This window comes from Castor canadensis, chromosome 16 (assembly GCF_047511655.1).
Source record: "Castor canadensis chromosome 16, mCasCan1.hap1v2, whole genome shotgun sequence".
Taxonomy (NCBI): Eukaryota; Metazoa; Chordata; class Mammalia; order Rodentia; family Castoridae; genus Castor; species Castor canadensis.
Genome location: NC_133401.1, coordinates 64,672,450 through 64,699,762, shown reverse-complemented (window position 1 = coordinate 64,699,762; position 27,313 = coordinate 64,672,450). Strand labels below are relative to the sequence as shown.

At 41.1% G+C, this 27,313-nt stretch overlaps 1 long non-coding RNA gene across 1 annotated transcript in view; it reads left to right on the top strand.

Annotated features, from left to right (window-relative positions):
- Positions 1-26,309, top strand: part of LOC141417881 (uncharacterized) — a 92,220-nt gene extending 65,911 nt beyond the window's left edge. The window contains exons 7-11 of the long non-coding RNA XR_012442533.1: positions 13,237-13,420; positions 17,926-18,007; positions 21,217-21,335; positions 21,488-21,662; positions 23,409-26,309. This is a non-coding gene — a long non-coding RNA (uncharacterized lncRNA). The remainder of the gene's footprint in view (positions 1-13,236; positions 13,421-17,925; positions 18,008-21,216; positions 21,336-21,487; positions 21,663-23,408) is intronic.
- Positions 26,310-27,313: the final 1,004 nt, after the last annotated feature.

Genomic DNA, 27,313 nt, shown 5'->3' with positions numbered 1-27,313 from the left:
GCCCCTAAGACCCACAGGCAAATCAGAAAATTTTGGAGAGCCACAGGTTTCTGTCAAATCTGGATCCCTAACTACTCCCTCTTAGGCAAATCCCTCCATGAGGCCACAAAGGGGGAAGAATGAGAGCCTTTGGTATGGAAGGGAAAAAGAAAAAAAAACCTTTAAAGAAATAAAAAAGGCACTCACAAATGCCCCTGCTCTGGGTCTGCCAGATGTGATGAAGCCTTTCTTCCTATATGTGCATGAGAGACTGGGGACAGCTGTAGGAGTCTTGACCCAGCTGCTGGGTTTCTAGCACCACCCAGTGGCCTATTTATCAAAGCACCTTGATGTGGTTTCTCGAGGCTGGCTGGCCACAGGGTCTGCTGGCATTGGCAGCCACCATAGCTATGATAACAGAAGCAGATAAGCTCACCCTGGGACAAGAACTCACTGTCGGGGTTCCCCACTCAGTCCTGACACTCAGGGAGTATAAGGGAAATTATTGGTTGACTATCAGATGGTCAAATACCAGCATATGCTAGTGAAAACCCATGCATCTGGCTGGAGGTTATTAAGACTCTAAACCCGGCCACTCTATTGCCAATTGACACCAGTCCCCCAGAGCATGACTTCTTAGAGATTATGGATGTGGTTTTCTCTAGCTGGCCAGATTTAACCACTCAGCCAATCAGCAATCCAGAAGTTGAGTATTTCACAGATGGCAGCAGCTTTGTCCGGGTCAGCATACACTTTGCTGGATATAAAGTGGTAAGTTTGGACTCAGTAATTGAGGCACATTCGCTGCTGGTGGGGACTTCTGCACCAAAGGCTGAACTTGTCACCCTCACATGGGTACTCCAGCTCACTGCAGGAGTACAGGTGAACATATATACTGATTCTAAATATGCTTTCACAACCACTCATGTTCACAGAGCTTTATATAAAGAAAGGGAGCTCATTAACTCGGGAGGAAAAAGTATCAAGTATGGGCAGGAAATCCTTGAACTGCTAGATGCTGTGTGGGCCCCTAAGTGGGTGGCAATTGTGCACTGCTGAGGGCACCAGAAGGGAGATGCAATAATTGCTTGGGGAAACCAGAAAGCTGACAGGAAAGCCAAACAAGCAGCCCTCAAAGGGAACCAGCCCCAATGTCCTGACAGCTGTCTTGTTCCCATGCCCCTTAGATGAATGCATGGTACACACCACAGGAACGAGCATGGTTTAAGACTGAGGAGGGAAATTTTCCACCAAATGGATGGTGGAAATTTATTGATAATTGTATTGTTATCTGAGTCCCTGGCTCCTACATTTGTCAAACAGTTCCATGAAGGAATTCGTTCAGGGAGAACAGCCCTTGAGACCAGCCTGGCCCAGCATCTTTATGTCCCCCGGCTCTCCAGCATAACTAAGACAGTATGTGAGAGGTGTGTTTTGTGCCAAAAACAACCCCAGACAAGGGCCAAGAGCGCCCCCTCGTGCCCAGAGTGTTGGTGGAGCGCCCCTTGAAGACTTGATCGTGGACTTCAATGAAAGGCCACAAGTTTGAGGATACAAATATCTGCTGGTGTTTGTTTGTACCTTCTCAGGATGGGTGGATGCCTTCTCCACATGGACTGAAAAGGCCTGGGAGGTGGGCAGATGTCTGTTAAAGGAAACCATTGGGGGATTCCAAAATGGCGGCTAGAGGGAGGAAGCAGAAAGCAAGCCGCCTATAGTGAAATCTTGGAGAGATGCTGGAGACACACTTTCCTGGCAAAATCACCGAGAAAAGGCAAAACTTTGACCCCTCCACACCTCCAGCCAGTGCAGAGAATCACCACTTTATGTTAAATAGAGAAACAAGGAGGGCCCCTGGACCGCCAGTCGCCCACACCCAGATGGCTTGGGAAGACACAGACAAGGTGAGCTTCGCAGTACCGCAGTACTCCCACAGACAACCCTGGGCCAGAGCAGCATAGCCCCCTGGACAGACCAACCTCCACCTGGGGAAAAAAGAGAAACTGACTAATAAGCAATAAGAACAATAAAGACATGCGGGAAAGAGGGTGGGGTGCCCTGAGCGCTGAAGACTGGGGGAAGGGAATCCTTCCCGGGACTGTAAATAAACAAGCCGGGTGGGCGGAGAGGCTCCAGCGGAAGCAGGGGCACGTGCCCAGCAACCAGGTGCAGCAAAGCTTGTGAGAGTGGCGGAGGGAGGAAAACTGCACAGGAGAGGAGGGAAGACCCACTTCCCACGTGAGCTGTAAACAAACATGGCGGCTGGCAGGAGCAGCAGCACTGCCCAGTAATCAGGAGCAGGAAAGCTTGTAAAAGTGGCAGTGGGAGGAAAACTGCACAAGAGAGGGGGGAAGACCCACTTCCCACATGAACTGTAAATAAACACGCAGGCCTGAGAAAGCGAGTGCAGTGTCACCTTTCCCAGTGTGCTTAGAAAGGGGAAAGCTTGTAGCAGAGGCTCATGCACAGGAGAACTCTGAGTAAACAAAGCCTGCAGGGCCAGGTGAGTGCTAAGCTCACCCCAGAGATCTGCATAAATAACTCCTCCAGCAACAGCAGGCTGACAGCATCGGACAGGCAAGCCACAGCTGCAGATACCATTCTCAGAACTGTCTCCAGACTCCTTTTTTTTTCTTTTTCTCCCTACCTTTGATGAGAAAACAACTGAATTACACCTGCATGCTGAAAAACTTACTGAAACTGTATTGCATTTGAACTTGGGACACTTGGTGGGGTTTGTGTGTGTGTGTGTGTGTATAGTTTTGTTCTACTTTATGCATCCCCTTTAATGAGACAACTACAAAACAACATCTGAGGCACCATCTCCAGGACTGGAGACTGAGACAGACACCCAAATTATTAAGACTGAAATTTCATTGCATTTGAACTTGGAGGTTTTTTGGTTTTTTTTTTTTTTATTTTCTAGTTTTCATTTTATTTTATTTTATTTTTATATATAGATATTTCTTTCATTTACTTATTTTTTATTTTTATTCTTATCTTTTTTTTATTTTTGATTTTCAATCCTCTCACTATCTCTCTAATGTCTGTTCAGCTACAGTTGATTAGTACACTAATGCTCCCTGTTTATATCTTTGAAACTTTCTTGTCTGATTCCTTGTTCTGTTTTCTCCTTCTTATCTGTTTATTTGTTTTTCCCTTTTCTTTAACTTCTTGCTTTCCATCTCAGCTCACCCTTCCATTCTAAATATTACCATTGTTATTATTACAAGCTAGAAAATACTTAATTGCAGGCAGTACAGGGACAGTAGCAACACCAAAGACAATGACGGGAAGATGGAAAAAACAGGTAAACCAGTTTCCCTACAGCAAAAAATTAGTACAGCAACCAGAAGGGAATGAAGAAAACTGATACTCAGATCCAGACTCCAACAAAATGAAGATAAACTATGCCAAAGGACCCAATGAAGCCCACAAGAATAATTTAAAAGAAGACATACTACAAGTACTCAATGAGAATTTTAGAGAGATGATACTGGATAGGGTCAACCAAAATGTACAGGAGACACTCAAGAAATTCCAAGACAATAAAAACAAAGAATTTGAAAAAGCAAAAGAAGGAATAAAGGAAACCATAGAAGCACTGTATAAACACCAAAGTGAAACAGAGAACACGAAGAATAAACAGATAAATGAACTCAGTACAAAAATAGACAACATTAAAGAGGAAACCACCCAGGATATGGAAAACCTCAGAAAAAAGAACGAAACAGAACTGCAAAACAAAACGGAAGGCCAATCCAGCAGAATAGAACAAACAGAAGACAGAATCTCAGAACTTGAAGATGAAATGTTAATTAAAGGAAAAACTGAAGAACTATTAATTAATAAACTCAAGACCTGTGAAAAGAAAATGCAAGAACCCACTGACTCCATCAAAAGACCGAACTTGAGAACCATGGGCATCGAAGAAGGAGAAGAGGTGCAAGCGAAGGGAATGCGTAATATATTCAACAAAATAATAACGGAAAATTTCCCAAATCTAGAGAAAGATATTCCCATACACATGCAAGAGGCCTCCAGGACACCAAACAGACCAGATCAAAATAGAACTACTCCACGACATATCATCATTAAAACAACAAGTTCAGAAACTAAGGAAAGAATATTGAAGGCTGTAAGAGAGAAAAAACAAGTAACATACAAAGGTAAATGCATCAAAATCACAGCAGACTTCTCAACAGAAACATTAAAAGCAAGAAGAGCATGGGGTGAGATCTTCCAGGCACTGAATGAAAATAACTTCAACCCCAGGATACTCTACCCAGCAAAACTATCATTCAAAATAGATGGAGCAATAAAAGTCTTCCATGATAAGCAGAAACTAAAACAATATGTGACCACAAAGCCACCACTACAAAAGATTCTGCAAGGGATTCTGCACACAGAAAGTGAAACCCAACTTAACCATGAAAAGACAGGCAGGACCAAACCACAGGAAAAGAAAAAGCAAGACAGTAGAGAGTAACATCAAGTTAGGTACACACAATCAAACCTTCAAACAACTAAGACAACTAAATGACAGGAATCACCACATACCTATCAGTACTAACGCTTAATGTTAACGGACTTAATTCACCTATCAAAAGGCATCACTTGACGAAATGGATTAAAAAGGAAGATCCCCCAATTTGTTGCTTACAGGAGACCCATCTCACCGACAGAAATAAGCATAGGCTAAGGATGAAAGGCTGGAAGAAGATTTACCAAGCCAATGGCCCCCGAAAACAGGCAGGAGTAGCAATACTTACCTCTGACAAAGTAGACTTCAAACCTACATTGATCAAATGAGATAAAGAAGGACATTCCATACAAATAAAAGGGGAAATAGACCAAAAGGAAATAATAATCATCAATCTGTATGCACCCAATGTCAATGCACCCAATTTCATCAAACATACCCTGAAAGACCTAAAAGCATATATAAATGCCAACACAGTGGTTGTGGGAGACTTTAACACTCCATTATCATCAATAGATAGGTCATCCAAACAAAAACTCAATAAAGAAATCCAAGATCTAAAATATGCAATAGATCAAATGGACCTAGTTGATGTCTACAGAACATTTCATCCAACCTCTACACAATATACATTCTTCTCAGCAGCCCATGGAACCTTCTCCAAAATAGATCATATCCTAGGGCACAAAGCAAGCCTCAGCAAATATAAGAAAGTAGAAATTATACCATGCATACTATCTGATCACAATACAGTAAAAGTAGAACTCAACAACAAAAGTAAAGACAAAAAATATGTAAACAGCTGGAAACTAAATAACTCATTACTTAATGAAGAATGGATCATCGATGAAATAAAAGAGGAAATTAAAAAGTTCCTGGAAGTCAATGAAAATGAAAACACAACCTACCGGAACCTATGGGACACAGCTAAGGCAGTCCTGAGAGGAAAGTTTATAGCCATGAGTGCATATATTAAAACAACTGAAAGATCCCAAATCAAAGACCTAATGATACATCTCAAACTCCTAGAAAAACAAGAACAAGCAAATCCCAAAACAAATAGAAGGAGAGAAATAATAAAAATATTTTTTATCAATATTTTATGATCATCCAAAACTGAATCAAGAGGAAATTAATCACCTGAATAGATCTATAACACAAAATGAAATTGAAGCAGCAATCAAGAGTCTCCCAAAAAGAAAAGTCCAGGACCTGATGGATTCTCTTCTGAATTCTATCAGACCTTTAAAGAAGAACTGATACCAACCCTCCTTAAACTGTTCCACGAAATAGAAAGGGAAGGAAAACTGCCAAACACATTTTATGAAGCCAGTATTACACTTATCCCAAAACCAGGCAAAGACACCTCCAAAAAGGAGAACTATAGGCCAATCTCCTTAATGAACATTGACGCAAAAATCCTCAACAAAATAATGGCAAACCGAATTCAACAACACATCAAAAAGATTATTCACCACGACCAAGTAGGCTTCATCCCAGGGATGCAGGGGTGGTTCAACATACGAAAATCAATAAACGTAATAAACCACATTAACAGAAGCAAAGACAAAAACCACTTGATCATCTCAATAGATGCAGGAAAAGCCTTTGATAAGATCCAACATCATTTCATGATAAAAGCTCTAAGAAAACTAGGAATAGAAGGAAAGTTCCTCAACATTATAAAAGCTATATATGACAAACCTACAGCCAGCATTATACTTAACAGAGAAAAATTAAAACCATTCCCTCTAAAATCAGGAACCAGACAAGGATGCCCACTATCTTCACTCCTATTCAACATAGTACTGGAATTCCTAGCCAGAGCAATTAGGCAAGAAGAAGAAATAAAAGGAATACAAATAGGTAAAGAAACTGTCAAAATATCCCTATTTGCAGAAGAAATGATCCTATACCTTCAAGACCCAAAAAACTCTACTCAGAAGCTTCTAGATATCATCAATAGCATTTGTTACCCTTAACGCAGAGAAACTAAAGCAGATACCTTAAAAGAAACAGAAGCCAATAGGAAAAGGGGACCAGGAACTAGAGAAAAGGTTAGATCAAAAAGAATTAACCTAGAAGGTAACACACACGCACAGGAAATTAATGTGAGTCAACTCCCTGTATTGCTATCCTTATCTCAACCAGCAAAAACCCTTGTTCCTTCCTATTATGGCTTATACTCTCTCTTCAACAAAATTAGAGATAAGGGCAAAATGGTTTCTGCTGGGTATTGAGGGGAGAGGAAGGGAGCAGAGCAGGTGGTAAAGGAGGGGGTGGGGGCAGGGGGGAGAAATGACCCAAGCCTTGTACGCACATATGAATAATAAAATAATAAATAAAAAAAAAAGGAAACCATCCCTGGTTTGGAATACCTGTGTCTATTGGGTCAGATTATGGGCCAGCCTTTGTAGCCGAGGTAGTACAGCTAATGGCCAAGGGCTTACGAATCACCTGGAAGCTGCACACGACCAACCGCCCCAGAGTTCAAGAAAAGTGGAGCACATCAATAGAACCCTAAAATCACAGTTAGGAAAACTGTGTCAGGAGACCCATCTGCAATGGGATCAATTACTGCCCATAGCATTACTAAGGATTAGGTCTAGCCCCACTAAACACATGGGGCTCTCACCCTTTGAAGTCCTCCATGGATGCCCATCCCCCTTAATCAAGGGCATAAGGGGAGATTTTATGGAAATAGGTGACCTCACCCTGAGGCAACAGATGCAGGCTGTTGGGTTAACTCTTTCAAAGATTAATGACTGGGTCTGGGAGACACTTCCCATTAGCCTAACAACTCCCATACACCCATACAGGCCAGGAGATGCCATCTGGGTAGAGGAATGGAATGTCCAACCATTAAAGCCTCATCAGAGAGGCCCTTTTGTTGTTATTTTGTCTACTCCCACCACAGTTAAAGTAGCAGAGATTGCTCCTTGGATCCACCACAGCCAAGTCAAACCAGCTTCTCTTGAATGGGAGTGCGTCCCTCATCAGCTTCACCATATAGGATCACCCTCTGGAACCTGAGCACCCTCCCCTGGCAGGACTCCACTTCCCAGGAAACATCAGGGGACCAAGAACAGAGGGACAACAGCTCTGCTCGAGTCACACCTTGGAAGGTGACTGGTCTACTCACAGCAGAAGCTTGAGGAATCAGCTCTCCAACAGGACAAATTATTTTTACACCAGTTATCTCACTGTGATGTATTGTCACCCCTTGTTTTATCTGTTGCTGTAATTCTCACCATAATCTTTGCCATAGGTCTGGCAGAAACCACCCCCACTGATTGGACTCACAGTGAAAAGTTTTTATTTTCTCTCTATTATCTCTTTTGGGAAGGATGCATAATTACTGTTTACTGTTACTGATGTGGTTTCCCTTTATGGCCTCAGAGCCCTTCTCCTGTGACCTATGTATGCGTATTACTCAGGCAGGAAATGTTGTCACTGGGACTTTGCTAGTCCATATTTACTATTCTTGTCCAAGCACTGTCATCTGGTCATGCACTCACAACCATACTGTCTATTCAGTGTGTTCCCATGGTAATCAGCATATCTGCTTCAACCCCACTTATCGCCCTCCAAGAGCAATGGTTAGAGATCAGGAGTGTCTGCAATCCTGGGAACCTTATCAGCCACACCCAGGTGTTTAGTCCTGATAAAGCAGTGTCACTGTTCTTTGACGCATGTGTGGCCATAGACAAGGGTGGATGTGGAGGTACAGGCTGTGGCTGTGGGCGCCTAGCTTGGGAACGATCCTTACATGACATGGTAAGTGTATGTGCTGGGGAGACAACTCTTGGCCATGGGATGATGTGGGTTCTTATTATCGTCCTCATTGGAGTTGCGCTTCATGGGCCGCACGGCAGAGAGCTAAGCACGCAGCCTCCTTCCCAAAGGGAAAGCTGCCCCTGACGGCACCCACAGCACCGGTAACCTGTAAATTGCACTGTACCTAAGCCATCGGATTGGACATGGGGCACATAATTGGCACAAGGATAGATGGAAAGGGCCTTGACCCTGAGAGTCTGATACACCTCAGTTATTAACTGTTACCCTTGAGAGTTCCTCCTGCCAAGATTTTTACTCCTTTTATGCAGTCATTTACATCCTTGGTTAAGCTTATTCCTAGGTATTTGGTTTTTTGAGGCTATTTTAAAAGGAGTTGTTCTCCTATATTCTTTCTCAATCTGTTCATTGTTGGTGTATGGAAAGGCTACTGGTTTTTGTAAGTTGATTTTGTATCCTGTTACTTTGCTGAAGCTGTTTGTGGAGTTCAGGAGTTTTTTGGGCCTTTAATGTATAAGATCATGTCATCTGAGATTAAGGATGGCTCGACTGCTTCTTTTCCTATTTGTATTCCTTTTATTTCTTTTTCTTGCCTTATTCTCTGGCTAGGAATTCCAGGACTATGTTGAATAGGAGTGGGAGAGTAGGCACCCTTGTCTTTTCCTGACTTTAGGGGAAATGTTTTCAGTTTTTCCCCATTAAGTAGGATGGTGGCTCTACGTTTGTCATATATAGCTTTTATAATGTTGAGGTACATTCCTTCTATTCCTAGTTTCCTTAGAGCTTTCATCATGAAATGGTGTTGAATCTTATCGAAGGCTTTTTTTGCCTTGAGATGATCGAGTGGTTTTTGTCTTTGCTTCTATTAATGTGCTGTATTACATTTTACATTTAATGATTTGCATGTGTTAAACAATCCCTGCATCCCTGGAATGAAGCCAACTTGCTCATGGTGGACGATCTTTCTCATATATTGTTGGATTCAGTTTGCCTTTATTTTATTGAGGATTTTTGCATCAATGTTCATTGAGAAGATTGGATATAGTTCCCTTTTTGGATGTGTCCTGGTCTGGTTTTGGGATGAGTGTAATACTGGCTTCATAGAATGAGTTAGGCAATGTTCCTTCCCTTTCCATTTCATGGAAAAGTTTAAGGAGTGTTGATATTAATTAAAAGATTAAGGAGTGTTGTAGAATGCAGCAGAGAATCTGTCCGGTCCTGGACTTTTCTGTTTGGGGAGACTCTTTATTGCTGGTTCAATTTCATTACATGTTATAGATGTGTTTAGGTGGTTTGCTGAACCTTTTGGTTCAGTTTTGGATAGTCATAAGTTTCTAGAAATTTGTCCATTTCTTCAAGATTTTCCAAATTATTTGAATCTAGGTTCTCAAAGTAGTTCCCAATGATTCTCTGGATTTCTTGGTGTTCATTGTTATCTCCTATTCTTCATTTCTGATTTTACTAATTTGGGTCTTTTCCCTCATTTTAGTCACATTTGCCAGGAGCTTGTCAATCTTGTTTATTTTTTCAAGAACCAGCTTTTTGTTTTTGTTGATGCTTTGTATGGTTGTTTTGGTCTCTATTTCATTAATTTCAGCCCTTATTATTTCTCTCCTTCTGATTGTTTTGGGTTTTGCTTGTTCCTGTTTCTCTGGAAGTTTGAGAAGAAGCTTTAGGTCATTCATTTGAGATCTTTCTGTCCTTTTAATATATGCACTTATGGCTATAAACTTTCCTCTTAGGCCAGCCTTTGCTGTGTCCCATAGGTTTGATAGGTTGTGTTTCATTTTCATTAAATTCTAGGAACTTTTTTATTTCCTCCCATTTCTTCTATGACCCACTGATCGTTGAGGAATGTGTTGTTCAACCACCAATTGTTTGCATATTTTCTGCTGCTGCTTTTGTAGTTCAGTTCTAGTTTTATTGCATTGTGATCTGATAGAATGCAGGGGGTTATTTCAATTTTCTTATTTATGTTGAGGTTTGCTTTGTGCCTTAAGAAATGGTCCAATTTAGAGAAAGTTTTGTGGGCTGCTGAGATGAATGTATATTGTACGGTTGCTGGATGAAATATTCTGTAGACATTAGTTAGGTTCATTTGAACTGTGGTGTCATTTAGATCTAGGATTTCTTTGTTGATTTTTTTTATCTGGATGACCTATCTAGTAGTGATAGGGATATTACAGTCTTCCACTACCACTGTGTTGGAGTCTGTATGTGCTTTAAAGTCCTTTAATGTAAGTTTGAGGAGATTGGGTGCACTAACAATGGGTGCATATAGGTTGATAACTGTTATTTCCTTTTGATATATTGCCCCTTTTATTAGTATGAAGTGATGTTCTTCATCTTGTTTGACCAATGTAAGTTTGAAGTCTACTTTGTCTGATGTAAGTATTGCTACTCCTGCCTGTTTTCAGGAGCCATTAGCTTGGTAAATCTTCTAGCCTTTCACCCTAAGCCAGTGTTTATTTCTGTCAATAAGGTGGGCCTCTTGTAAACAACCAATTGTCAGATCTTCCTTTTTAATCCAGTTTTCCAAATGGTGTCTTTTGGTGGGGGAGTTGAGTCCACTGACATTCAGTGTTACTATTAATAGGTATGTGGTGAATCCTGATATATAGTTGTTTTTGTTGTTAAAGGATTTGAGTGTGTGTAGGTGAATCGATGCTACTCTCTGATTACTTGTCATCTTCTCCAGTGGCTTAAGACTTCTCCTCTCATGGTTTTGTTTGCTTTCATCTTCTGTGTACAGAATTCCTTGTAGAATCTTCTGTAGTGGTGCTTTGGTGGTCCTATATTGTTTTAGTTTCTGCTTATTGTTGAAGAACTTTATTCCTTTGACAATTTTGAATGATAATTTTGTTGGGTAGAGTATCCTAGGGCTGAAATTATTCTCAGTCAGTGCTCAGAATACCTCAATCCATGCCCTTCTTGCTTTTAAGGTTTCTGTTGAGAAATTTGCTGTTATTTTGATGGGTTTACCTTTATATGTTATTTGTTTTTTCTCACACAGTCTTCAGTATTCTTTCTTGTTCTCTGTTTTTGCTGTTTTAATGATAAAATGCCATGGAGAGGTTATATTTTGGTCAAGTCTGCTTGCTGTCCTGGAGGTTTCCTATACATGAATGGGTGAATCTTTCTCAAGATTTGGGAAATTTTCTGTTATTATTTTATTGAACATATTACATATCCCTTTTTCAAGCTTTGAGATTCTGTCTTCCATTTGTTCTAGTCTGCTGCAGTGGCCTTCCATTGTGTTTTGTTTGTTTGTTTGCTTTACTAAAAGGACCTTTTATTTCCAGGATTTCTCTTTGATTATTTTTTCTGAGGTTTTTCATATCCTTGTTCAACTTCTCTTTTATATTTTGTGTTCTGTTCTTTACTTCATATATCTCTTTTTTTATAGTGTCCTTAATTTCACTTTAGTGTTTGTTAAAGTCCTCTCTGGGTTCATTTAGTTGTTTCTGTGTCTTCACAACTTCCTTATTTGTGGTGTCTTGAAATTTCTTGAGTAGTCTTGTACTTTCTGGTTAAACATGTCTAGGATTTTCTTCATGAGTTTTTCAGTGACCTCTTCCATGATTTCCTCTTTGAGTGATATTTTTGTGGGCATCCCTGTGCTCATTAGTGACATTTATCATTGTTTTTTGGGGGGGTCAGGAACTGGGTATCCATTTTCTTCATTTCCCACTAAATCTTCTATTGATTTTTTTTTTTGAGAAGTGTAGCTTCCTTCCCTTCTTCTTCTCTCCATTGCTGCAATTGATGCTGTGCAACTATGTTCTTGATTGGCTAGTTGGTGTTTTGAATTGCCTGTTTTATTTCCCTTGATTTAATTTTGGTGTTGTGACTGAGTTAGTTGTTAGCTAGGTTGATGTGCTGTTTCTGTCCCTGACCCAGAGGTGAAAATTATCAATATTATCAAATTCACATGTTCAATGCCAGGCCAGTTTTTTACCTATTATATAGAAAACTGTTTGGTTATAATATCTATAAACAGGGATAATGGTTGTTTGGCTGGAGATCGAAACTTGGGTACTTGGAAAAGGTGGCACTAAAACAGAGGGTGGAAAGGGTGGGTGGGTGAGGGAAGATATATGGGGGCTGCTGGGTTTTGTGGCCCTTGTGTGTGTTTGGGTATATTTCCCCTGAGGTAGTGGAGGGTGCAGGGATTGCAGGGGGCTGGAGGTGCATAAAGTTGGTACAGTAGGCTGGTGAGCATGTGGTGAGTGTGTTGGAGGGAGGAGCAGTGTGGTGACTGGGTGGGGAAGGGTAGGAGGAGGAGGCAAAGATAGGGGTAGACAGTGGATGAGAAGGGCAGAAAGAGTAGTTGGGAGGAAGAACAATGGATTATGCCATAAGAAAAGGAGGGAAAGTAAAGGGGGTATGAATAGGGATTAGTAAATAGTGATGGTGAAGTTAATAATACAGAAAAAAAAAACAGTTACAGCCACAATAAAAAGTTCAGTCTGCTCAGTAAGAGTTCTGGACTTATTCCTTTGGAATCTAGTCCTGGTATTGGCACTTGGTATCCTGGCCTTTGTGTGGAAGGGTGCTTCCCCTCTTGTTGGACAGTTGGGGTGGAGATGGCTGGAGCATTTTCTGGGTTTTTTTTCCCACTCTCCTTGGTTTTATGGGCCATCCATTGCAAGCAGGAGCTCTGAAGTGGTCTCACCAGGTAGCTGGCTTGTGAGCAGTATTTGGTTCCTGTCCATGGGCAAGTTGCAATTGGGACTTAAGGTAACTCACTGCTAGTTTGTGCAAGGTGGTCAGAGCTGATATTTTCTCCAGGTAACAGCTGTGTTGCCTTACAACTGTTGGGTCTGCATGTTTATGCAAGCAGCTTTGAAACTGGCTGACAGGGAGAAATGGCATGCCACTTTTCTCAAGGCAGATACTTCCTAGGACTGGGTTCCATTGTTAGGGGTCCAGAATGATGCAGAGTTCAATTCTGATTGATGCTTTATCTTCTATTGTAGCTCCCACCTCTGGAGGTGGTTTCTGGAGTCATGGAGCTCAGGAATTCTGATTCCCTACACTAACCACCATCGTGGACCTCCCTGATGTGTAATTTTTAGATGTCCTCTGATTGTACCATTACAAAGTATGGTGTTGTACAAGCAGAGATCCACCCTCCCCTCTTACACCATGGACTTTTCAAGGGTAAGGACTTTGCCATAATCTTTTAAATACCAGCACCACATGGTACCATGGTGCCTCAGCCCAGCCGCATGCTAACAACCATTCTAGGTTCCTAGCTGGATCCCACTCCCAGCCATTCCAATGCCATTGCCCACTGGTCAATTCTTACTTATTCCCTGAGTTATTGGAGTGCTATTCAAAAAGTCATTGCCTATGCCCTCATCTTGAAGTATTTTCCTTTGATAGTTTCAAGTTTCAGGTCTTACATTAGTGGCTGTGATCCATTTTAGTGGATTTTTGAACAGGTTGAGAGCTAGGGATCCCTAAATGACTTTTGCTTTGTTAAGAGACCTGATTGTGAAATCCTGGCTAGTTTGTTGGCTATTTCATGTGCACTTGAAAGTGTACTATTGTTAGGGCTGGGAATACGGCTCAGTGGAAGAACACCTGCCTGGCAAGCACAAAGCCTGTGTTCAAACCCCAGTACTGATTTTAATGCCTGCAATTAAAAAATCAGAGAACTCAGATTTTTAAAAAACCTATCGATGCACTTAAAGATCTTAGAACAAGAGCACATCAATCCCAGAAAAGGGGAAAAAATAATAAAACACAGAGTTGAAGTTAACAAATAGCAAACTAAAAGAACTATACAAAGGATCAAGGAAATAAAGATCTGGTTCTCTGAAAGAATAAGAAAGATTAACAAACCCTTAACCACAAATCCCAAAAGTAAGAAAGAGGAGCCCAAATTAGTAAAATTAGAGATGGAAAAAGGTAGCATTACAACAAATACCACTGAAATCCAAAGTAACATGAAGGAATATTTTGAAAACATATACTCTTGATAATTTGGAAAATTTGGAAGAAATGGATAAATTTCTACCACTTTTTTTTTCCTTTAGATGGTACTGGAGTTTGAACTCAGGGCTTTGCACTTGCTAGGCAGGTTCTCTACAATTTCAGCCACTCCTCCAATCCTAAGGCTTTTTTAAGTGTCTCCCACTTGTTAGGCAGATGCTTCACCACTTGAGCCATGCCAGCCCATAAATGGATAAATGTGTAGACACAAATGAGCTGCCAAATTTGAACCAAGGGCTTACAACTAACTTAAATCAATAACCCAAACAATGTATACCCAAAAATGATAAAATGAAAGAAGGAAAAGAAAGAGAGAGAGAGAGAGAGAGAGAGAAAGAGAGAAAAGAAAGAAAGAAACAAAGAAGCATAGAAACAAAGAAAGAAAGAAAAGAAAAGAAAGACACCCCAACAAACAAAATTCCGGGACTGCATGGATTATCTGCTGAATTCTACAAGACCTTTATTTTTTATTTTTTTTCTCATTTTTCTTTTATTATTCATATGTGCATACAAGGCTTGATTCATTTCTCCCCCCTGCCCCACCCCCTCCCTTACCACCCACTCCGCCCCCTCCCTCTCCCCCCCCCTCAATACCCAGCAGAAACTATTTTGCCCTTATTTCTAATTTTGTTGTAGAGAGAGTAGAAGCAATAATAGGAAGGAACAAGGGTTTTTGCTGGTTGAGATAAGGATAGCTATACAAGGCATTGACTCACATTGATTTCCTGTGCGTGGGTGTTACCTTCTAGGTTAATTCTTTTTGATCTAACCTTTTCTCTAGTACCTGTTCCCCTTTTCCTATTGGCCTCAGTTGCTTTAAGGTATCTGCTTTAGTTTCTCTGCGTTAAGGGCAACAAATGCTAGCTAGTTTTTTAGGTGTCTTACCTATCCTCACCCCTCCCTTGTGTGCTCTCGCTTTTATCATGTGATCAAAGTCCAATCCCATTGTTGTGTTTGCCCTTGATCTAATGTCCACATGAGGGAGAACATACGATTTTTGGTCTTTTGAGCCAGGCTAACCTCACTCAGAATGATGTTCTCCAATTCCATCCATTTACCAGCGAATGATAACATTTTGTTCTTCTTCATGGCTGCATAAAATTCCATTGTCTACAAGACCTTTAAAGAAGAACTTACATTAGCGGTCCACAAAATGAAAAAGGAAGCAGCACTTCAAAACTCATCCCATGAAACCAGTATTGCCAAAACCACATGAGGACACAACAACAAAAAAACACTGTAGGCCAATTTCATTCTATGAACATAGATACAAAAGTCCTCAATAAAATACTTGCAATAAGATTCAACAGTACATTAAAGAGATTACATGTAATGATCAAGTTGGCTTCATCCCAAGATTGCAAGGATGGTTTCCCATATGCAAATCAATAAAAGTAATACAGCATGTAAACACAGACAAGGACAAGAATCACACAATTATCTCAATAAATACAGGAAAAGACTTTGACAAACCAATATCCCTTCATGATAAAAGCCCAAAAGAAATGAACAGGAAAACGTACCTCAGCACATTAAAGGGTATACATGAATAGGTCTGCACCCACTATTATACTGAAGGGGGGAAAGCTGAAAGCATTTCCTTTACATTCATAAACCAGACAAGAGTGTCCACTCTTTCCACTCTTGTTCAATATAGTACTTGACTTCTTAGCAAGAAAAGTTTGAGGAGTATTGTTACTAGTTTTTATTATTCTTATTTCTTCTTTAAGTTGAATTCAGAAGTGAATCTGTGTCAGGTCCTGGGCTCTTTTTTGTGGAAAGACACTTTATTACTACCTCAATCTCACTCCTTCATATAGATCTACTTATGTTGCTTATATTCCCTTGGTACAATTTTGGTTGATTAAATGAGATACAATGAGATTTTCCAGTTTGCTTGAAAATAGGTTTTCAAAGTACTCCCTAATGATCCTCTGGATTTCATTGGTATTTGTTGTGATATCCCCTTTTTCATCTTTAATTTTATTAATTTGGGTCTTTTTCCCCCTTTCTCAGAGATTGACTAGGGCTTATTGACTATGTTTATCTTTTTGAAGAACCAACTTTTTGTTTTGTTGATTCTTTGCAGTGTGTGTTTGGTCTCAATTTCATTTATCTCAGCTCTCATTTTTATCATTTCTCTCTTCTAGTTTTGGGTTAAGCTGGTTCTTGTTTTTCTAAAAGCTTAAAGTGCAAAAAAAAGCTTAAAGTGCATTATTAGGTTATTTATTTGAGATCACCCTGTGTTTTTTTTTTTTAATGTAGCACTCATAGCTATAAACTGTCCCATTAGCACTGCCTTTGCTGCATCCCATAGGTTCTGGTAGGCTGTGTTTTTATTTTCTTCAGATTCTAGGAACTTTTTGATTTCTCACCTTGTTTCTTTGATGACCCATTTGTCACTTAACAATGTATGGGATGGGTCTCCATGTTTGAATATTTTCTATAATTTCTATTGTTGAGTTCTAGTTTTATTCCATTGTGATCAGATATGATACAGGGAGTTATTTCAGTTTTCTTATATTTGTTAAGACTTGCTTTGTGTCCTAGAATATGATCTATTTTGGAGAAAGTTCCATGAGCTGCTGAGAAGAATGTGTGTTGTATGATAGCTGGGTGAAATACGCTATAGATATCTGTTAAAAACATTTGGTCTATTGTATCTACAAATTCTGATGTTCCTTTCTTGATTTTTTTTGTTTGGATAACCTATTTATTGGTAACAGTCTGGTTTTGATGTCTCCCACCATCATCGTGTTGGGATCTATTATGCTTTGAAGTCCAGTAGTGGTTTGTTAATGTAATTGGTTGCACCAGTGTTTGCCACATATATGTTAAGAATTGTTATTTTCTCTTGATGAATTATTCGCTCTTTAAATATGAAGTGACTTCATTGTCTGAAGTCTACTTTTCAGATATAAGTATGGCTACTCCTGCCTGTTTTGGGTGTATATTTGCTTAGAAGATCTTTTTGTCCCGTGTTACCATCTAAGCCAATGTTTGTTTTTGTTAGTGAGATGTGTTTCCTATAAGCAACAAGTGGTTGGCTCTTCCTTTTTAATCCAAGTTGCTATTCTACTTCAAATGGTGAACTCTTCTTTTTTAACCTGACTTGGTATTCTACATCTTTTGATTGGGAAGTTGAGGGCATTAATATTCAATATTAATATTGAGAAGGATGTAGCATTTCCAGTCATTTTGTTGTTTTTTTTCTTCTGATGCTTACTTTTCCCATATTCCTTATTTGCTAACCACCTTGGTTACTAGGGCTTATTCTTTCTTAGATTTTCTTGGCCAACTCTAACTTCTTCATCAGTGCAGGATTCCTTTCAGTATTTTCTGCAGTGCTGATTTGGTGGTCATGAATTCCTTTAGTTTTTATTTGCGTGGAAGGTTTTCTTCTTTCCTTCAATTACAAAGGTTAGTTTTACTAGATAGATGAGGTTAGGTTGACAGTTGTTTTCTTTTAGGGCCTGAAATATATTTCTCCATGCCCTCCTTGCATTTAGAGTTTGTTTTGAGAAATTTGTGATTATTCTGACCTGTTCACCTTTATATGTGTCTTGTCACTTCTCTTTTGCAGCTTTCAACATTCTTTCCTTTTTCTGTATATTGAGTGTTTGATTATGATATGCTGTTTTAACTATGATATTTTTCAATCCTGTCAGTTTGGTGTTCTGAAAGCCTGCTGTACCTGGATATCCCTGCTTTTCTCACGATTGGGGGAGTTTTCAGCTAGTATGTTATTGAGTAAGTTACCTATGCATTTAGTTTGTATCTCTTCTCAGCTCTTCTACACCTATGATTCATGTTTGGTGTTTTGGTGGAGTCCCAGAGGTCTTGCATGTTCCACTCATATTTTCATAGTATTTTTTTTCATCATCTTTGACTGATTGATCTAATTCCTCTACTTTGTCTTCCATTTCTGATACTCTCTTTTTTTTTTTAACCAGTACAGGGGTTTGAACTCATGCTCTCACTCTTGGCAGGGGTTGAGGGGGAGAAAAATAGAGAAAATTGAACAAACATAAGCAAAACAAAACTGCAAAAATAATCTGGTACTCTGTTTACCCATTGTAAGTATTGGTAAGAAGGAGCATTATGGGTGGATAAATGGAGAAAAGAGAAAATATGAGCTAGAGAGCAATTCTGGTTGTAAACAGGAAGAAATTATAAATAGAGAAGGGAGATAGGAGAGGAGAGAAGAAGAAATTGTTTAAGATTGAATACTGAATGGCAGGTTGGGGCTGTCATATGATGACACACAGAAAGGGAAGGGAGGAAAGTCAGAAATAAAGAGAAAATGTTGGAGAGAGAATGCATAATTTCTCAGTTCAAATGTACACAAAAAGAAAACAAAAGCATATCAAAAATCTGTACATCCCAAACATAACAGCAGCAAAAAAAACAAAAATTCAGATTTTTCTAATACCTGTCTGAGTGGGTATTTCTTTCCCTTCAGTGTCCCAGTCTTTCAGTGCACTAGATGGCAGTGTAATGGATACCTGCCTCTGGAATATTGACAGCCCTGTATTCCTTCTCCAGTGAGGGTGGGGAGTGAGAAGTATTTGAAGATCTAAATACAATCTCTGGTGAAGACTTTTGGTATTTGGGCCCTCGACCTGCCAGTCCCACACCATCCCCTCTGTAGCTTTCCCATCTTGCATACTCCCAAGTACTTATAGCTGTCATGTTCAGAATGCAGACTTTTATCAGATTTCAACGACTTGAGGCTTCTGCAGAAACAACAGTTTCCTCTCACTCCATATCATTCTGGGATCAATTCAGGACCCTCTGTTTTTCTACACATTTTATGCTTTCCAGAATTCAGTTGTTTTCCTCTTTCAAGCACTTTCTGGATATTTCTGAGGAAATGGTGAGGAAAATTCTACCTCCAATACTTAGTTATTATTTGGAATGGACAAGTTAGCTTTTCCTCAGGCTCTAAAATGGTACTATTCATAGTATCACCTCATGAAGTTCTATGACAGTTATGTAAGACAACACAGATATAAAAAAGGAAAGAAAATACAGAGATAGGTAGTTCTTAACATATTGGAAGTAGTCAATTCAATAGTTAGCCTTTGCTTTATTCAATATTATTCTACTATGATCATTGGGGTGAGACTGGTGAAACTTTACTATTACATGTGACTGTCAGTTGGCATATGTAGTCCAGATCATTGTGGTCACAGGTATTTAAAATACTGCTAGACACAGGCCCACACTTACAAATCCATCCAGGTGTCAAACTGTGTGAACAAACTAATTTACCTAGGACTCAGTCTAATTTTTATTTGTATAATAAGGGTCACAGGATCCTCATACAATACAGGTAATAAATGGTTGGCTTTATGGTTTATGTGCACTCACCAGCCTCCATTTTGAAAACAGGATCGTGGTCACTTGACACTAATTAGAGGAACAGTCATGAGTGAGTTTTATGGTCTATCTGAGTTTAGTTTCTTGTCTCAGGCCTCTCAGTTCTAAACTTCTCTAATTCTAGAAATTTGGCAAGACTAATTTCCTAATAATTAGTTTTCTTATAGCTTGTTTCATGTCACAATTCCTCAGGCTGTAGATAAAGGGATTGAGCAGGCGTGTCCCCACTGTGAATATGACAGTGCCCAATATGTTCTGTAGTGAGTACAAAGATAAAAGGTGCATATAGATGCTCAGAATTGCCCTACAGAACAGAGAAACCACAGTAAGGTGAGATCCACATGTGGATAGGGCTTTCCTTATTCCCCAAATGACTGGAAACAATACATTAGAAAAGATACAGACATACAAAACAGTGATATATGTGAAAAGTGTAATAGATGTCAGTCCACCCTCAGTGAAGACCAGGAGGTCATTGATGAAGGCATCAGAACAAGAGAGCTTTAAAATAGCGTAGGAGTCACAAAAGAAATGATGCACAATTTTCTTGGGACAAAATTTAAGTTTCACCATGAGAAGATGACATGCAGGTTTATAATGACCTACTATATGGCCTCCAGAAAGACAGAGTCTAACCCTATGATCATGGGGTAATGGAGTGGGCAACAGATGACTATGTAGCGGTCAAAGGCCATGACACTCAGGAGGAACCCAGCCATGTTGATGAAAGTGATGAAGAAGTAGATCTGGGTCATACGCTCCATTTAAGAGATGGACTTGCTGCCCACTATGTGATTCACTAGTATCTTGGGGACAGTGAAAAGCAGATGTCAATACCAGAGAGGTTGTCGAGGAAGAAGTACATGTGTGTAGAGACAAGGTTCACAGCTGATAGTCAAATTGATGAGAAGTTTCCTGAGGATAGTGACCAGATACATCCCCTAGAAAAGCCCAAGGAGAACCTCTTCTTGATCTGACTGCCCAGAGAGTCCCACGAGGCGGACTTCTGTGACTCTAGTCTGGTTGTCTAAGTTCATATCTCGGGAAAGAAAGTGCTATCATACAATAAGATCATATTCCAATACTTGAGCAAAGATTATATATAGTTAGAAGAAATTACACCTTGGTTGAGAATTAACTGAAGCTAAATTAGCACATATATATTCTATATATTATTGTATATTATACAAAAAGTCTGTTTAATTTGAATAAGGTTTAACAGCAAAGAGCAAGTCTTGTTAATTCTACTACTATTTGCTGTGTAGTCTATACAGTTATTTTCTTGTGCAGTTCTTAAGTTAGCCTAATAACTGAAGGTTCATATCTTGCTCTGTGGATAAAAATACCATGCATTAAGCAATTTGATCAATTCAATACCTGAATTTACAAAGCCAATAAGTTTTGGAGTCCCATATGGTTTTTTTCTTTGGAGTATTTTTAAATTATAAAGTGCTTTTTCTTTAAAGTATATTTTGATTAGCTACCACTTACTGAAAAATTAACCAAGTGACAAAAGCTGCATCAACAATTGTGCTATAATCCTGATGATTTTTCTGTGTGGCTTTTCTCTTTCTCAGAATTTGAATGTTTAGGAACTTTGATACACCTGCCTGGTTGTTTGTCCTCAGCACTTTCTCTGTCCTGAAGATGTGGTCACCATAGCTCACAACTGCTAGTCTGCTGACCTGAGCTGCTGGTAAGTGGCTGTGTTCTGCCTTCTCCCCCTACCCCACTTTGCCTCAGACAGAAGAGGAAAGGCAGATGCCTGTGGTAGCTGGATATTTTTTCCCCAAGATAAAAAAGATTTACTGATTCATAAAAAGCAATTTTATGTGTTTTGTCCAAAAGTTAATCTAGGACAAAAATAACACCAAAAGTGGGAGAGAACAGAGTCAATTAACCATGTGAATGTTGTGTCCCTGGAGAATTCATGGTGTCAAGCCACAAGGAGAGGAGATGCATTCCCTGGGAAGTCAAAGACCTTAGGAAAAGAGAGGAGAAAGTCCAGCAACTGCCATGTGTGGTGAGCTTACTGTTGGGGCAGAGCACACTGTAGGGAAAATTTGGAGGTGGATTGGTTGTAGGATGTATGTGATCTGGGGACAGTGAGGGGACTACCACTGTGACAGTTTAATTAATGCAATTAAGGAAAATTGCTGAAATGTGAAATCAGATTTTACCTGAATTAATTTCCAGAGCCAAAGTAGACAGAACGGTCTGGGGAAAAGCTGGGCAAAGCTCCTGATGGACCATTTCTGTGGGCCATGTTTCCCGAGGTCATTGGGAGGGGTTTAGAGTACTTGTCATCAACACAAACCAGAGAGATCCTTGACTGGTGGGTGTTAATACTCTGGTCTTTAGAATAGACAGTTTTCATGTCAGAGCCAAAGTGAAAGACGGTATGTCAAGAAGCATTTGTTGTGCTGACTTGAAACTGATACTTAGGTTGTATGTTGGAAACAATAAGTGGAAATTATCCCACACTCTCCTAATAGCGTGTGTATTGAAGGTAGGTGGATTGTGGAGTTTGAACTCAGGCCCTTGTGCTTGCTAAGTAGGTACTCTACCACCTGAGCCACACCCCCAGTCCTTTTTGCTTTTGTTATTTTTCTCAGAGGGTCTCATATTTAAGCCCAAGCTAGTCTGGACTGTGATCCTCCTGTTTACACATTCTGCATAGCTGGTATGACTTGTGCGTACCGCTACACGCAGCTTCTATTGGTTGAGATGGAGTCTCGGGAAATTTTGCCTTCTTAGCCTTGAACAGCAATCCTGCTGATCTCAGCCTACCTAGTAACTAGGATTATAGGCAAGCAAAACTGAAACTTTACACCTGTTAGACAGTAAGTCCCCATTCTCCTCTCCCTACTCTCTGGAAACCACCATTCCTAGTTTTTTGTTGTTGTTATTTTGGGTTTTTTTTTTTGTTTTGTTTTGGGTTTTTTTTTTTTTTTTGTCAGTGCTGGAAATGAAACCCAGGGCCTTGTGCATCCTCAGCTAATGCTCTGCCACTGCACCATATCCTCAGCATCTGGTTGGGATGTCCACAGAACCCTTTTTGTGGTCAGCTTACTGGCTACTGCATCATGATAAGAGAGGATGTTTGACCAGAAGGAAAACCCCCAGAAGCACCACATGCACTTAGGTCTGGGGAACCTGTCCGCAGATGACCTTTTGAGACACCCCACTACTTAAATCACTTTGTAGCTTTAATTATAACATTGTATTATGGGTAGGAATGTGTGCAGACAAAAATAAGTTGTATAACATCCTCCTGTCTATCAAAGCTGTCAATCACGAGGGACTCCCTTCTCAGTCCCCCTTAGCCCCAGCTTCAGCTTTAAATCACAACAAAACTGGAGAATTGGGGACTTCATCTTTTTCCTTCTTCCTGCTCCCATCCTCTGTGGGTGTATTTCCACTTTCAATGAATCTGTTTTGCTTGCTATTTCTGAGCGTTTTTTGTTTAAGTAGTGAAGAATCTGGAACTAATACTCACACCTAGTAGCTAGATGGTGGGTGCCCAGATCACCCAATGGTAACACATCATGGATTGGTGACGACAGTGCCGACAGGGTTGGTGCCCTGGAATCAAATGCATATCTCCATCCAATGGTAGACCCACCCCAGCACAGGGCACTGAGCACACGAATGCACCAGTCAGAGGGACTGCAGGCCTCTGGCCACCATCTTGGGTGAGGGAATCCAGAAGCCAGATCCCTCCCAGCCTTGCCTTTCATGGCTCTCACTACTCCCCTTCCCCACCCAGGTTCCTGATGCCATTCGCTTGGAGGTGAAGAGCACTGGCACCCAGCCTGATGGGTAGGAAAGGATGCAAGCTAGAAGCAAGCCCAGACTACGTCGATGCCAGGAGGAAAAGTGGAGGATGCAGAAGCAGGTGCCCACGTCTATACCTTCTACACAAAGAGACATACTCCCCAGGAGACAGGGAGCCATAGGTCCATGCTGGGGGACTGTGCTGGGTACGGGGGTCCTCCTAGGCAGGATGCAGAGGGGAATGTTAGGCAAGCTAGCACTTCTTCTCACCCTCTGCCCTGACATCTTGTCATTGGTGGAAAAGGTGAAGGTGTGAAGGGCAGGCACACTGCTGTCCTTGGGGGAGGGGAGAACACAGATGGAAGGATCTGTGGGGGATGGGCAAGGCATAACTGGATACTCAGGAGAATTAATGTGGATAGTACAGCTAACCCCTTGGCATGACTGCTGTCTCAGCATGAGGAATGTGACCATTGCCTCATGAATTTTCTGTTTAATAGACCTGTGTATCTCATCTGGGCTGTAATCCAGGTCAGACATGGCTTCCAGGATTGTAGGACCTGAGTGTTTGGGTAGTATCTTGACTCAGTGATCTTTCCTCACCTTGGCTGAGCCACATGTGTCCCATGATGTGCTCCAGGGTGGTCTTCTCACTAGGGTTGTGGTAACTGAACGATGATATTTTGCAGTTCTACAGAGAGGTAAAATGGTCTGTCATACCTCGGGTGTAGAACCTGCTGCTGCAGCTGCATAAACATCCTCCCTTTAAATGGGAAGGGTGCTGTGCCCGTTTAGTACAGGAGGATGCCCAGGCGCCAGATGTCCACCTTGTGACCTTTGCATTTGCTCTGCAGAAACAGTTTGGGGGCCAGCAGTGTAGGTTCTGGAAGTTTGGGCAGTGTCTGGAAAGGACTCGGTTATCTTTCCTCACCTCTGCTGAGCCACAGGTACCCCAGGATATGTCCAGGTGGGCTTCTTGCTAGGGTTAAGGGAATTGAATGGTGATGTTCTACAGTTCCAAGAAAGACATGATGATATGTCACACCTTGGGTGTGCAGGACCTGCTGCTGCAGCTAAAAAGGTCTTCCCTTTAAATTAGAAGGGTGCTGTGACCATGTAGTCCACGGGGACACCCAGGCCTCAGACATCCACCTTGTGGCTGTCATACTTTTGGCACAGGAATAGTTCAGGGGCCAGGATTGTAGGGTCCAGATGTTTGGGCAGTGTCTGGATAGAGGGACTCTGAACATTCCTCACATTGGCTGAGCCACGTGTGCTCCAGGGTGGGCCTCTTCCTAGGGCCGAAGGTGAGTGATTGAATGACGTTTTGCACTTGCATAGAGAGGTAAGATGACTTGTCATAACCTGGGTGCGGGACCTGCCACTGCAGCTGCAGAAAGGTCTTCCCTTTAAATGGGAAGGGTGCTGTGACCATGTAGTCCAGGGGCCATTGTACCTGGGACAAAGGAAGAGTGGTGGCACAGAATGCAAAGGCACCACACGACTCTACCAGAGTCTGATGCTAAAGCCAAAGTCACTCATCCAGCAGGATGTTAGATTTTGCGTCCATGTGCAATGTTTTTGTGGCAGTCTTTTATGGCACACACAATGTCCTTGTATACTCTGTGGGCCTTGTTCCCATGAAGGAGTTGACCTGTTGAGTATACCGTAGCAGCTCTCCACTACTGACATGTCACATAACGATATAGACATGGTCCACTCTTTCCATCACATGGAGCTGCTTAATCATGTTTGAGAAGTACAGAGTCTGCTGCTCATCACATGGGGTGGTGCAGAAACTGCCGAGAGTGAGAGGGGGTGACTTTGATGATGCTGAAACAAGAGACATAAACTGCCCTCCTAGCTCTCCTGGGCACGGATGAAAAGCATTTTTATGGCCTGGGGGCATGGCTTAGTGGCAGAGTGATTGCCAGTCAAGATCAAGTCCCTCAGTTCAATCTGCAGAAAGAGCTGCAAGAAAGAAAGCAGCATTTTCATTTCTCATAACTCCTTTAGATATGAGTAGACTTCATTGTTTCTATATGGATTCAGCCTGACATCTTAAGTGGTAGCCACCATGATTGCCCCAGAATAACCTCTGTTGGATTTTCCACCTCAGTTTCCCAGCAGAGTGTAATTAGATAAAACCACTAGAGGGGTGTGTGGAGCCTTACAACTAGGCCCTGGTCCCTGGAATGTGCCCTTTTGATACAAACTTACAATACTACAGATATGCTCTGGCTTGGATACAGTCACTTTGTCATAACACTTCTCCTTCTGAACCAAACTGTGGGGATCCATTTGGTCTTCCTGCTGCCCAGAATCACATTTGCAACACAAAGTCCCCAATAAATTGTACTCTGTACCATTCTAGATCTCTCTGTTTCTCTTCAGTCTTACGGTGCCTTCAGACTTGTTCTCATGCATTAGAACTGAACCCAGTTCAGTTTCAATTAAAGTTTTTTATTATGAGATTTTTATTTTATAAGTATTTTACATATGCATCCATAAGCATATGTAAAGTATAAAAATAATGGCAGGAGTCTTTGTACACCTACATGCAGCTTAATAAGTAGAGAGCAGGGAGCAGGACTGGAAGAGTACCTCAGTGGTAGAGCACTTGACTAGCACGTGCAAGGTCCTGGGTTCAACCTGAAGTGTGAAGGGTCCCTAAGATTTAGAATCCCTGCAGGAAATTCCATGCTGGGAGTGAAAATGGCCACCAAAAGAGCCCTGGCACCAGAAAAAAGACTGTCTCCCAGTCTGGTACCTGGAACCTACAGCTAAATGTGCACATGTGTACTCTTTGGCTTTTCTTTCATGTCTTCAGTAAGTTGTGACACCTTTCTCTAAGTTGCGACCTTTTCTGGAAGGTTGTAACCTTTTCTGGAAGGTTGTTACCTTGCTATGAGCAAGGCAGAGATGGATTGAGAAGACCACTATCTCCAGTTTTGCTGCAAGCTGTGAATAAATTAATTTTCTGCTTTCATACATTCTATGTTGTTCTCTGTTAACGCAGGTGGGTGTTGCAACCCAGAGCCAAGCCTATGACTGGAGGTGGGGGACTCTGACTGTAGCTTTTGGCAAACCACACAGGGGTGGAATTGAGGCATGAAATTTAGGGAAAGTATCCAAACCATGTCATGGGGAATAGATGGTGTCCTTGCAGCTGGACTTATGGGGGAATAGGTGATCTAGGTCCATCCATAACCACCCCAAGGCCCTTTGTGAAACAGAATTTTCACCTGTACCCATTCTGGGTTATGCACAAAGTCCCCTAATTACTGCTCATTTAATTCACATGTATGGTCAGTCGCCAAAAGCCATTTCTGAGTACCACTCAAACTTCCTCCCCTTGCTCCCCTTGTCTAAATATCTGCCCAAACCAAGGCACTGGTACTCTTGAGCTACAGGTGCCATTCTTAAGCCTCCTCACTCTGAGTCTGATCCTTGCTTGGAGAGTGTACTCTCTCATTCTCAATAAACTGCTGTTACTACTGATACCGTCTCTGAAAATGAGCCTCACAGGGACTACCAATACCCTTTGTGTGGGGCAGGGAGAGAGGGTATGTGAAGGAGAGCTAGTACAGTGGAGGCAATCCTCTGGGGCATGAAATTAGCAATTGCTAAACCCATTAATTATGATAAGGTTAGAGGAATTAGGAAGAAAAAGAAGACCCTGTATCATTTCATGACAGTCTGGAGGAAGCCTTTAGAAAATATTCCAGTATTAATCCTTCCTCCAGAAAGGGAGAACACCTCGTGGGGTATCATTTTATTACTCAATCCACCCCAGACATCAAGCAGAAGCTTCAGAAGCTATAGCTAGGACCTCAGATTAACAGGATCCAGTTGCTGGATGCTGCTTTCTGGTCTATCTAGTTGTGATCTCAAAGA